This window comes from Oratosquilla oratoria, chromosome 29, assembly GCF_046742065.1.
Source record: "Oratosquilla oratoria isolate Oo_2021 chromosome 29, ASM4674206v1, whole genome shotgun sequence".
Taxonomy (NCBI): domain Eukaryota; kingdom Metazoa; phylum Arthropoda; class Malacostraca; order Stomatopoda; family Squillidae; genus Oratosquilla; species Oratosquilla oratoria.
The window spans coordinates 16,722,147-16,733,745 of NC_134805.1; positions in this window are offsets into that span (position 1 = coordinate 16,722,147).

The window sequence follows — 11,599 nt, forward strand, 5'->3', positions numbered from 1 at the left end:
CGTATTGTCTCGCACTAAAGCCTTGAGAGTTGCTTTCTGTGTAACTACATTTTGGTCGATGCTACGTCATGTCGTCGTAGCGGCGCGGCGTCGGGTGGGATCTATCGAACGGAAGTGGACGCTGGAGCAAAAGCTTCAACGCAGTCTAATTGATGGCATGTAAGTAGACGCTGGCTGCAGGAGAGTGGCTTTCCGAATGATGACTCCGCTGGTGTTGTTTGTAAGTGTTGGAGATGGCGTTCAGGAGGGTAATATTTCGTTTGTTTGTGTTTTTGTTCGTGAGTTTTCTCTTTTGTTGTACGTTTATTTGCTTGTATGATACCTTTTGGCTTTTTATGTAGTTCTTTTTGAATGCTTGTTTCTGTTCATGTGTTTCGTTATTTTGTTTTTGTTTTGCCTGTTTATGTGCTTCTTTGAACGTCTTGTTTGTATATTTGATTTTGTATCTGGCTGGGAATTTTTCCAGGCAGAAACTATAGTAGCGGGAGGCACTCCAGTTTATTGGTATCAAACTGAGGCTTGTGATAAGGAGGTGAAAAATCTTAAGCTTTTTCAATGTCCGCACCCCTTGACATCTCTCTCTCTCTCTCTCTCTCTCTCTCTCACTCTCTCTCTCTCTCTCTCTCTATCTCTATCTCTCTATCTCTCTATCTATCTATCTCTCTTTCTCTCTCTCTCTCTCTCTCTCTTTCTCTTTCTCTTTCTCAAAAAAGATCTAGTACCCCCATCCAATATAAATTACAGTACAAACAATGAAAAGGATTAGTGATATAAACCTTGCTTTGCTTTATCATGGTAAATACACAGTACCATTACACTGGCTACCATGTCTCGTACCCCCCACCCCCCCAGGGTTTAAGGTTTCGTACCCCCACCTTGGGGATACAGGTACCCCAGGTTAGGAACTACTGATATAAGGAGATAAGGACCAACTTCGTAACTGTGGTTTAATCATAGTCGAGTTTACCTGGTTTAAGATAGTTAGATCCCTTTAACATACCATTATACTTTGTACATCTTTACCAAATTGGTTGAGTACCCAGGCCAAGTGGCAGTCACCGGGAGTGTTTAAGTCTAGTTCTTCGTAATCACGAGAGGAATATGAAATTCAATAGCCCAATGGCGAGGCTCAATATCTAGGCATTATTGACAAATATTAATCGTTGGGATCTTTTTATTTATTTATTCATTCATTTATTTTATTTATTCATTTATTTATTTATTTTTATTTCTATTTTATTTATTTTAGTATTGCACAATTCAACTCCCTTGGGCAAATAGAATCACTTGGGATAAGTTAGATAAGGTGAGTGCTTTGACCGCAGTTGAGCGCCTCCCAAAGTACGATTGCTTTGTCTCTTGGTGCCAAAGCGCTGTAGGCGAGATTGATCGTGGCTTTCTGGTCAAAATGATCGACTGCCACATATGCCGTTTCGGCGTTTAACACTTTAGCAGTTGAAGCTTTCTGTGGATGAAATGATATTTCATTACAAGCAAGAGAGAGAAATGTGTCTTACAAGTTCACCCTTCATTTGAACGGTCACGACATTAAAGTTACAATAAAGAAACAACTTATTTTTATTTTGGCTGACGAAATGCCATTTCGTTCATTTTTATGTCACTCTTTCAATGACAAAGGAACTATATAACAACACAAAATAAGATAAGTAAAGTTTGTATGTGTTAGTATAGGTGCTGGCTTTGAATGTGAAAGGATGCATCGGTGGACGAAGAAGGATTGAAATGGAAGATGTGGGTGGGAGGGTATAGCGGGTGGGAATGGAAGGAGGAGAGAGGGGGGGACGGGGTGGGAAGGGGAGGGGGGGAAAGAGGAGGCGTGGAGGTTGTTGCAGGAGTGGATGGATGCGTAAATAGATTGATAGCAATGGAAAGTTGGGGTAGGTGGGGAGAGAGGTGGGGAAGGGAATAAGAAGGGTAATAGTGGAGGGTTAGGGGAATAAAAAGGGGGGAGGGGGGGAGAAGATGTGATGAAGGAATGAGAGAGAGTCGGATAACTAGATGGATAGATTATCGACGAACCAGGTGGATGGAGAGGGGGAAGAGAGAAGATAGATGGATTGATGCCTGGGAAAGCGTGATAGATAGGTTTCGGCGGAGGTGTGCGATGGAGGGAGACAGATAGATGAGAACGTATGTTGCTGCGTATTGGAGATAGACGGATAGATGATAGACTAAGAGGCGTTGGAGAAGGAGAGTGGGGTATGAGGATACACGCAGGAGTGATTGGGGAACAATTAACAGGAAGTTGAAATTGTTGTTCTTGTATCGAATTCTTCTTCCTCTCTCAGCTCCCCAATTCTTTTCCCCCTCCCTATCAATGCTTTCTTCTTCCCCTTCCATTTCTACTTTCCCTACTCTCTACCCTATTCCTTGCCTTGCCTTTCCTTCATTCACCCTCCACCCCTATCTCCATCACCCACCCACCCCGAATTCTTCCTCCTCTCCCAGCTCCCCAATTCTTTTTCCTTCCCTATCAATGCTTTCTTCTTCCCCTTCCATTTCTGCTTTCCCTACTCTCTACCCTATCCCTTGCCTTGCCTTTCCTTCATTCGCCCTCCACCCCTATCTCCATCAACCCCCCCCCCCCGCATATAAGGAGTTGACCACATAAGTCTTAGACAACCTGTATTTTAGAATCTTTCCTAACATTCGTACATTCGTACAGACGGGAGGCATAGCATTCTTTCATGATTCAAAATTAACCTTCTCAGAAAAGAATATTTCACCTTTTGAAATTTACCCTTCCTTTCTACTGCCATCGTTAAATCTCTCCTTTGCCATCTTCATATAAATCCGCCTCTTCGGATTGCGATTGTCCACAAAGATACAAGAACTAGTTATCGGCGATGAAATCCGGTGGTCTACCTCCACCTCGTCCATCTTGTCTCTCTCACCTTTTCCTCCTCTCTTTCTTTCTCTCTTTCCCCAACCATTTCCTTTTTCTCCTCTTTTTTCTTAATGCACTCTCTTTTCTTTCTCTTCTCTAACTCAAGGGCTCTCAACTTGTTTCCTCGTGTATCCCAAGCTTATGTATTACTGTTCTTCAGCCTCCTGGAGTTTACTTCGATAATGAATAGTATTGTCATGTACTTTACATTAAATACCATTTGTTCAGTTAAGGTCCTAGTTATGACACTCCATTTCACCCATACTGTTTTCCAGGGCTGAGAACCTCAAATCTTAGTCCTCAACTTACTTCTCCTCATTTCCTTCTTCCTCAACTCCTCCCCTTTCCCTCTCCCCTTCTCCCCCCACACCTCTTCCTCCTTCAGTTTACACTTTTCCTTCTTCATCATCCTCCCCCTGCTTTGTCCCTTCAGTCTCCCTAATCACCCTTCCCTTCCCTCTCCTTCTTCCCCTTCCCTCTCCTCCTTCCCCTTCCCTCTCCTCCTTCTCCTTCCCTCTCCTCCTTCTCCTTCCCTCTCCTCCTTCACCTTCCCTCTCCTCCTTCCCCTTCCCTCTCCTCCTTCACCTTCCCTCTCCTCCTTCTCCTTCCCTCTCCTCCTTCCCCTTCCCTCTCCTCCTCCTTCCCCTGTATGCGATTCTGATTACTGAAATTTTAGGCAACTAATATTTAGGGAAATTAGAGAGTTCTCTACGGACCAGAGCCACGCATAATTCTCTAAATAGAGATCAATCTGTATTCCAAAGAGCTCGCTGATCACTTATAACGTCCACTCTTCCTCCTTACTGCTACACTCCTTAGGTATTTCCTTCGCCACCTCGGTGTCTTCTCTTTGATGCGATATTGTCCTTAAAGATAGAATACCTGATCATAGATGCCAAAAATGTTCCTCTACTCCCCTTCCACTTCTTCCTCTTCATTCCCCTCCAACCTTCATCCCTCACGTCGTCTTCTTAAGATGCACCGTTTCTCCTTTTTCTATTCACTTCCACTTTCCCTTCTCCCTCCCGAGTCTCAACTTTTCTTCCTTCTCCTTTCCCTCCTCCTCTTTTTTCTCCTCTTTCCTTCCCTCCCCCTACTCCCTCCTCCTACCTCCCTCCTCCCTCTCCCCTAACTTCCGGCCTTATCAGACAAACTCATTCGGCGCCATCCCTCAGCCAATGGTCCGAGAAACCGACCTTCATTACCAGTCAAATAGTGATAACCATTCAAAGGCCGACCGGGAGCAGGAGGAACTCCGGCAGCGGCGGCTCCGACACAGCGTCAACAGGCGGCGATGGGTCGGCGCCTGCCCCGACAAATTAGGAGCAGAGGCAACAATACAACTTTAATATTCACTGTCGGCGGCGGCGGCGGAGGCGGTAGTCAGGGCCACCCACCCTCAGGACTCATCCGAGCTGACCTTTTGGGATGACAGCGTAATTTTTTTTTTTTTTTTTTTTTTTTTTTTTAGAGAGAGAGAGAGAGAGTTCTTATCGAAAAAAAAGTTTGCGACCTCGATGTTGAATTAAGGTTACCTTAAGGTGCAGCAGTTTTAAAGGTAGATCTGTTCGATCTTTAAATCCTTACATGATTTGAGTTCAGACTGGCCTGAGTCCGTACTGGACAGGTACAAGTGATATGCTCTCGTACCTCTCCTCTCCCCTTTATCCTACCTCCTCTCCCTTCCTCCCTCCTTTCCTCCTTACCCTACTATTTCCCTAACCCCTCCCCTTCCCTCTTTCTTTCCCCTCCCCTCTTTCCTTCCCCTCCCCCCTTTCCCTACCCCCTCCCCTCCCCTCTTTCCTTCCCTTCCCCTCTTCCCCAACCCCCTCTGTGGATCTAATTACCCCCATCTTGACCCCTTGGCATCACACCCCTCACCCCGCAACTCTGATGGACCATAAAACCCCCCTTGAGACACACGTGCACCGCACGAAACCACTCACCTTTCCACGGCCATTACATATCCAGAGCCATCCCAGGTGGGGTACTTGTTACCTTTAGTGTTTATCACACACGCCTTAGTCCAATTACCATACATATAGAGGGTTAAAGTAAACCATTTCTGAAAGGCAATTGCTCCTTAACAACCTTTAGTTACGTTCCAGCCGTCAACTATGTCCTATGTGTTATGATAGCTAGATCTTTGGGGCGTTCGCTATTAGTCACTTGGGAATCGAACCCGGACCTTAGTATTTACATGGAGGTTGAAATGCTTCATTAACTACTTACATTCATATGTACCCAGTGACCCCTTTGCCATCGAGGGGACGCGACAAGGGCAAATAGAATAGTTTCGTAGTGCAAAGACGGACTCGTAACAATAAATAGATTAATAAATTAGTGAACGAATGAAATGAAAAAACAGATAATTAGATACAAAAATAGATGACAATAAATAACAAATATTGAACAAGTAAGTAATAATGTAAATAAATAAATAAATGATTAACGAATAATGAAAATGTACAGAAGCAAATAAACATAAAAACAAAGGAATGAATAAATAGATAGAAAATAGATAAATAGATATGTAAGTGAATTAATAGGCAAATAAATAAATAAACATGTCAATAAATAAACATGATAGATGAATAAAAAGATTTATATATAAATCAATAGATGAATGAATAGAGTAACAGATAAACTAATAGATCAATAAAAGAATATAGAAGTAAACATATTGATAGATAAACAAATGAGAAGTTAATTGTAGATAGACACTAGCAAACTAAGGATTGAATTAATAAACGAATTGAGTGAACAAATAAATTGGTCAAGAAATGATGTGGACTTGTAGTGGGAGGGTGTAAACTACCCCTCCCGTTGTTTATCCCTTCTTCTCCTCCTCCTCTTCCTCCTCCTCCTCCTCCTCCTCCTCCTCCTCCTCCTCCTCCTCCTCCTCCTCCTCCTCCTCCTCCTCCTCCTCCTCCTCCTCCATACACACATCAACCCCTCCCTTCACTCCACTGCCTTCTCCACACCGAAAAAAGGGGATATTGAAAAACCGTCTCGATGGATGACGGTTGGGGTGGGCGGTCAGGCGACCCAAAAAAAAAGAAAAAAAATGTTTTTAAGGTGGAAAGGAAGGATACGAAGGGGGTACTGGGAAAGAAGGTAAAAGGACGTGGAAGGGGAGGAATTACATCCAGAAGAAATTAAGCCATAAAGACCAGTGAACTGAGTCAAAAGAACTGAGGGGGAGAGGGTCGGGATCATGGGGTGCTTGATTAGAGCCAGAAGTCTAATCTATAGCCTATGAGTATCCTCTATCTACAAGTTTCTAATTACACCTAGATAAATCAAATTAATGGCCATCCTAAAGGGACTCGAACCGCAGATATTGCGGTTTTCCAAGGGATAGATCTCAGTTTGTGAATGTGTCCTTCAACAGGAAACTAATCTTATGCGTTCTTTACTCCATCGAATCTAGTGTTGCAATGTAACAATCATTTGTCCTTGTTGTACTAACTTTAATCTTACCAAGCCGGTGTCTCTGTTATGGTATAATGTGGTGTAGGCTGTCTTTACTGCGCTAGATCATCAAGACTCGTTACTTGTATGCTTTTTAAGATTATTTAACCGAATGACATAATGTTGTGTACATACAACACTCTACCTTGGAACTTGTATGGACAGCTTATGGGGTTATATGGGATATCAAATAAGCAGCAAAACAATTAGAATGAATTGTGGTTATTTAGTAGATATATATGAATACTAAATCTAGTTCCAAAAAAAGGGGTAACGATGTAACATACTTAATGTTCCACCACATTACTGGATTACAAGCAAACACACACACACACACACACACACACACACACACACACACACACACACACACACACACACTCGTGGCACAGTCCGGGTTCGAATCCCGCCCAGGCCTGAAATAATTTCAGTATCGTTGCATTGCGAGTCGTTACTCCAACTCTCGTGGGCGGGGAGTTGTGTGTGTAAGGTCACAGCATTATCCATAGATAGGATATATATGATCTCTGAGCTCTTTTTCGTGAAGGAAATAGCTGACGATCACGAGTCCAACACGTGATCCAAGACCATGGTGAATCACACACACGCACTCTCACACACACACACACACACACACACACACACACACACACACACACACACACACACACATATAAATATATATATATATATATATATATATATATATATACACATACATGTATATATATATATATATATATATATATATATACATATATATGTATGTATGTATATACAAATATTATTTGATGTTATTTGATGAGAGAAATGGAAATGTAGTCAAATGATACACACAATATATGGAGAAGTACAGTAAACATAAACAGGCAAACGAGCTTTTGGGGGGAAAAGATTTTTTGGTGGAAATGGGGGCGCGCAGGGAAAAACGTGAGGGGACGATCTCTGGTTAAAGGCTGGAGATATGGAGCCTCCAGGAGAGGAGATGGGGGAGGAGGGGGGGAAGTGGGGAAGGGGGGGGACGATGGAGCCAGGGGTGGATGGGCATGGGAAGAGGGGTGGGATGGAAAGACCAGCCTGAGGGTGAGAGGAAGGAGAGAGAATGTTTTCGACTAAGCTGAGTGATGGGTGGATGTGAGGATGTAGGGGGGGGGAAGAGGAGGAGAGAAGAGGGGTTGATGGAAGTGTCGACCCTGGAATGGAAATAGATAGAAGGGGGTGTAGGAGGGTTTGGGGTTGTCAGATAGGGTCTGGTGAGGAGGGAGAGAGGCGTCAGCTGAAGGTAGATAAGGGGTGATGTCAGCTCACGTAGACGTTCGTCAGCCTAAGGAAACGTCAGTAGCCGTCAGTTGTGAAAAGAGGAGGAGGGAATATTAGTACAGAAGGGGGAAAAAGTTCACTCTAGTGGTTAAGACTCGGAGAAGCGGGAACAATAGCGTGAGTGGACAGCGGCAGAGGGTGGGGGGGGGTGGAGACAAGAGGAGGAGGAGGAGGAGGAGGAGGAGGAGGAGTAATAAGAAGAGATGGGGATTTGCCTGAAAGCAGGTGGAGGAAAATGAGGCATTTGATAAAGATGAAAAAGGGGGAGCAAGAATGGGAGCCGCATAGAAGAGGCTGGCTGAGGAGCTCCTGAGGACGAACTGGAAGAGGCACAGAAGGAGAAGAGAGGAACCTCAAGGAAACGCAAGAGGAGGACCCTGAGAGCTTAGGAAACAAGAAAGAAGAAGACGAATTTAAAGAGGTTTTGGTGCTGGAGGAAGAAAGGAAGAAGGAGGAAGAGGAGGAGGAGGAATAAGAGAGAAGAGAGGAACCTCAAGGAAACGCAAGAAGAGGACCCTAAGAGCTTAGGAAACAAGAAAGAAGAAGACGAATTTAAAGAGGTTTTTGGTGCTGGAGAAAGAAAGGAGGAAGAGGAGAAGGAGGAGGAGGGGAGGAAGAAGTAGATGGAATAAGAGAGAAGAGAGGAACCTCAAGAAAATGCAAGAGGAGGACCCTAAGAGCTTAGGAAACAAGAAAGAAGAAGACGAATTTAAAGAGGTTTTGGTGCTGGACGAAGAGAGGAAGAAGGAGGAAGAGGAGAAGAAAAAGGAGGAGGAGGGGAGGAGGAAGTAGATGGAATAGAAGAGAAGAGAGGGACCTCAAGCAAATGCAAAAGGAAGACCCTAAGAGCTTAGAAAACAAGAAAGAAGAAGACGAATTAAAGAGGTTTTGGTGCTGGAGGAAGAAAGGAAGAAGGTGGAAGAGGAGAAGAAAGAGGAGGAGGAGGGGAGGAGGAAGTAGATGGAATAGAAGAGAAGAGAGGGACCTCAAGCAAATGCAAAAGGAAGACCCTAAGAGCTTAGAAAGCAAGAAAGAAGAAGACGAATTTAAAGAGGTTTTGGTGCTGGAGGAAGAAAGGAAGAAGGAGGAAGAGGAGAAGAAAGAGGAGGAGGAGGGGAGGAAGAAGTAGATGGAATATGAGAGAAGAGAGGAACCTCAAGGAAATGCAAGAGAAGGACCCTAAGAGCTTAGGAAACAAGAAAGAAGAAGACGAATTTAAAGAGGTTTTGGTGCTGGATGAAGAAAGGAAGAAGGAGAAGAAAGAGGAGGAGGAGAGGAGGAAGAAGTAGATGGAATAAGAGGCGAGCAGTAAGAAGAACATGATGCAGTAGGAGTCGAGAAGTGAGAGACCTGACTTCTGCCTTCAAGTCCTAAGAATGTCACGTCACGGATGGTGAACCCACTGAGACGCTGCATCGTAATTCCTTCACTAACAAGGGGTTACCAGAGACTTAAATAAAATAGGATAGCGGCAACCAGAACAAAGTATATAATACCATCCAGTGCATAGGAGGATGGTTGAGATAGTTCATGATTGTGATAAACTTCAAAGCCTTCACTGCCAAAAGGAAGTGTGCTTGAAAGATAAACAAAACAATCATGCGAAAAACAGGAGTAAAATAGAAAATTCCCTCCGGTACAGGAGGGTTGAGAATAGATGCAATTTGGTTTATATTTAATAGAAGGAAATACCCTGCAGGGGAATCGTATGCCTTTCAGAATTACCAGGATTCTTCTCCGTGCTTACCATGGGTAAGACATCAGAGGTAAGATTATCTCTGTATAACCATGACAGAAAATTAGAGAAAGAAAGCCGAACTCGTGCAAATAAATGTTATAACAAAGCAAATACAGCATTTGCATGAATATTTGCAGCCCTTCTGTTGCAATAAAAGATCTTAAAATGTGTGTATATGTATATATGTATATGTATTATATGTGTATGTGCATGTGTATTTGAATGTGTATGTATATATGTATGTATATGTATATGTGTTTGTATATGTGCATATATATATACATATATAATACATATATATATATATATATATATATATATATACACATATATATATATGTGTGTGTGTGTGTGTGTCTGTGTGTGTGTGTATGTATATGTATATGTGCATATATATGTGTATGCATATGTATATGATTGTGTATATGTACATACAGTACATGCATAAATGCATAGACATGTATCAACGTATATGTATGCATATCTAGATATATATTTATGTAACGCCAAAGGACACAACCTCTTTATGAAGGGAGTGGTCGAGTTAAAAATCGTACTCACATCATAAAGAAAGCACTTTTAACTTCCCCTAGCGATGTCCTTCATATTCTGATCTACACTATCTGACAGCTATCTTCCAACTCCTAATTTGTGACTCACTCCCACATTTCTTGCTCTCCACACTCCTGTAATACCTATTGTGTTTCTCAAAAAAATTGTCTCAAAAGCATTCAGATCCTTCATGCACGCCTAATTTGTACTGGGTATTCTAATTCTCAATTATATACAACTGCTTGGGTACAATAATTCCTTCATATAATTTTTTTTTTTTTTGTATTTATAACAAAGTATTTAATTTTGATAACACTTTTCATTCTATCCAGACATTTACTGGCTTATTTGCTTGTATAATTCACGTCTATTCACATCTTCATTCACCACTTCATATGACCTCAGATGCTCCATTTTCTTTACTTCTTCAAACCTCTCACCTTTCAAAGTCACATTCAGCCTGCTAGCGTCATGAACTTTTTGTGCATTTCTTCATTTTGCTTTTGCCTACATTCACTTATAACTTTCCTTCCTCACCTTCCAAATTCAGAAACCGTCGTCTTCAGGTTTTTCTCAGAATTAGCCACAAAGGCAAAGTCATCCAGAAAAAAAACAACTGCTTTGTTTTCCCTTGCCATTCCATTCTCATCTACCAGTTCCAGACCTCTGCGAACCTAGTGTTTCCTCCTTTTACCACCCTATAAACCTATCCCATCTATACACGTCTTGTGTGATACAGGGGCAACCATCAGCCTGAAGAGGAAATTCCAGAAAACAGCGTAGAGTCCAGAGACGGTGTGGGGCATGACAGCAGCATCGCCGAAGAAAGTCGAGGAAAACAAGACGGATGTGGCAGAAATGAGAGTGTCGAGATGGATGAGTGGTGTTACGAGGACGCACAAAGTGAGGAATGAACACATTAGAGGATCAATTAAAGTCGCTCAAGTATGAAAGAGAGCACTACAATGATGCTTCAGATGTTTTGGACACGTTATGAGAACAGCAGTCGAGGAAATTTTATTAGAAGAGAAATAATAATGATAAAATCACTATGGAAAAGATAATGAAGAGCGAAAGCAAGGGCTGATACAGAAACACTCCCACTCCAATACACTATAGGCATAACTATATTCATTTCTAGACAAAATAAGGGATGACTGGAGGAATATTGCCATCTAAGTGGAAATCGCGACAACAATTGTTACAATCTCATGAACGAATGTATAAGTATATTGGTTTGTATATGTATGTGTATATGTGTATATATATATTCATACAATCCATGACCGTCGCGCAGAGGATTCGAACCACCGCCTATAGACCCAAGAGAGTCCACAGCACCCGCCTTTAACCACTCGACCACAGACGATCTGTGGTCGAGTGGTTAAAGGCGGGTGCTGTGGACTCTCTTGGGTCTATAGGCGGTGGTTCGAATCCTCTGCGCGACGGTCATGGATTGTATGATTGATGTCGCTGTCCACTAGCGAATTATTCAAATATGTATATATATATTTATATATATGTATATATGTATATATATATATATATATATATATATATATATATATATAATGAAAAGGAAGAAAGCTGAAACTCATTTCAAACAT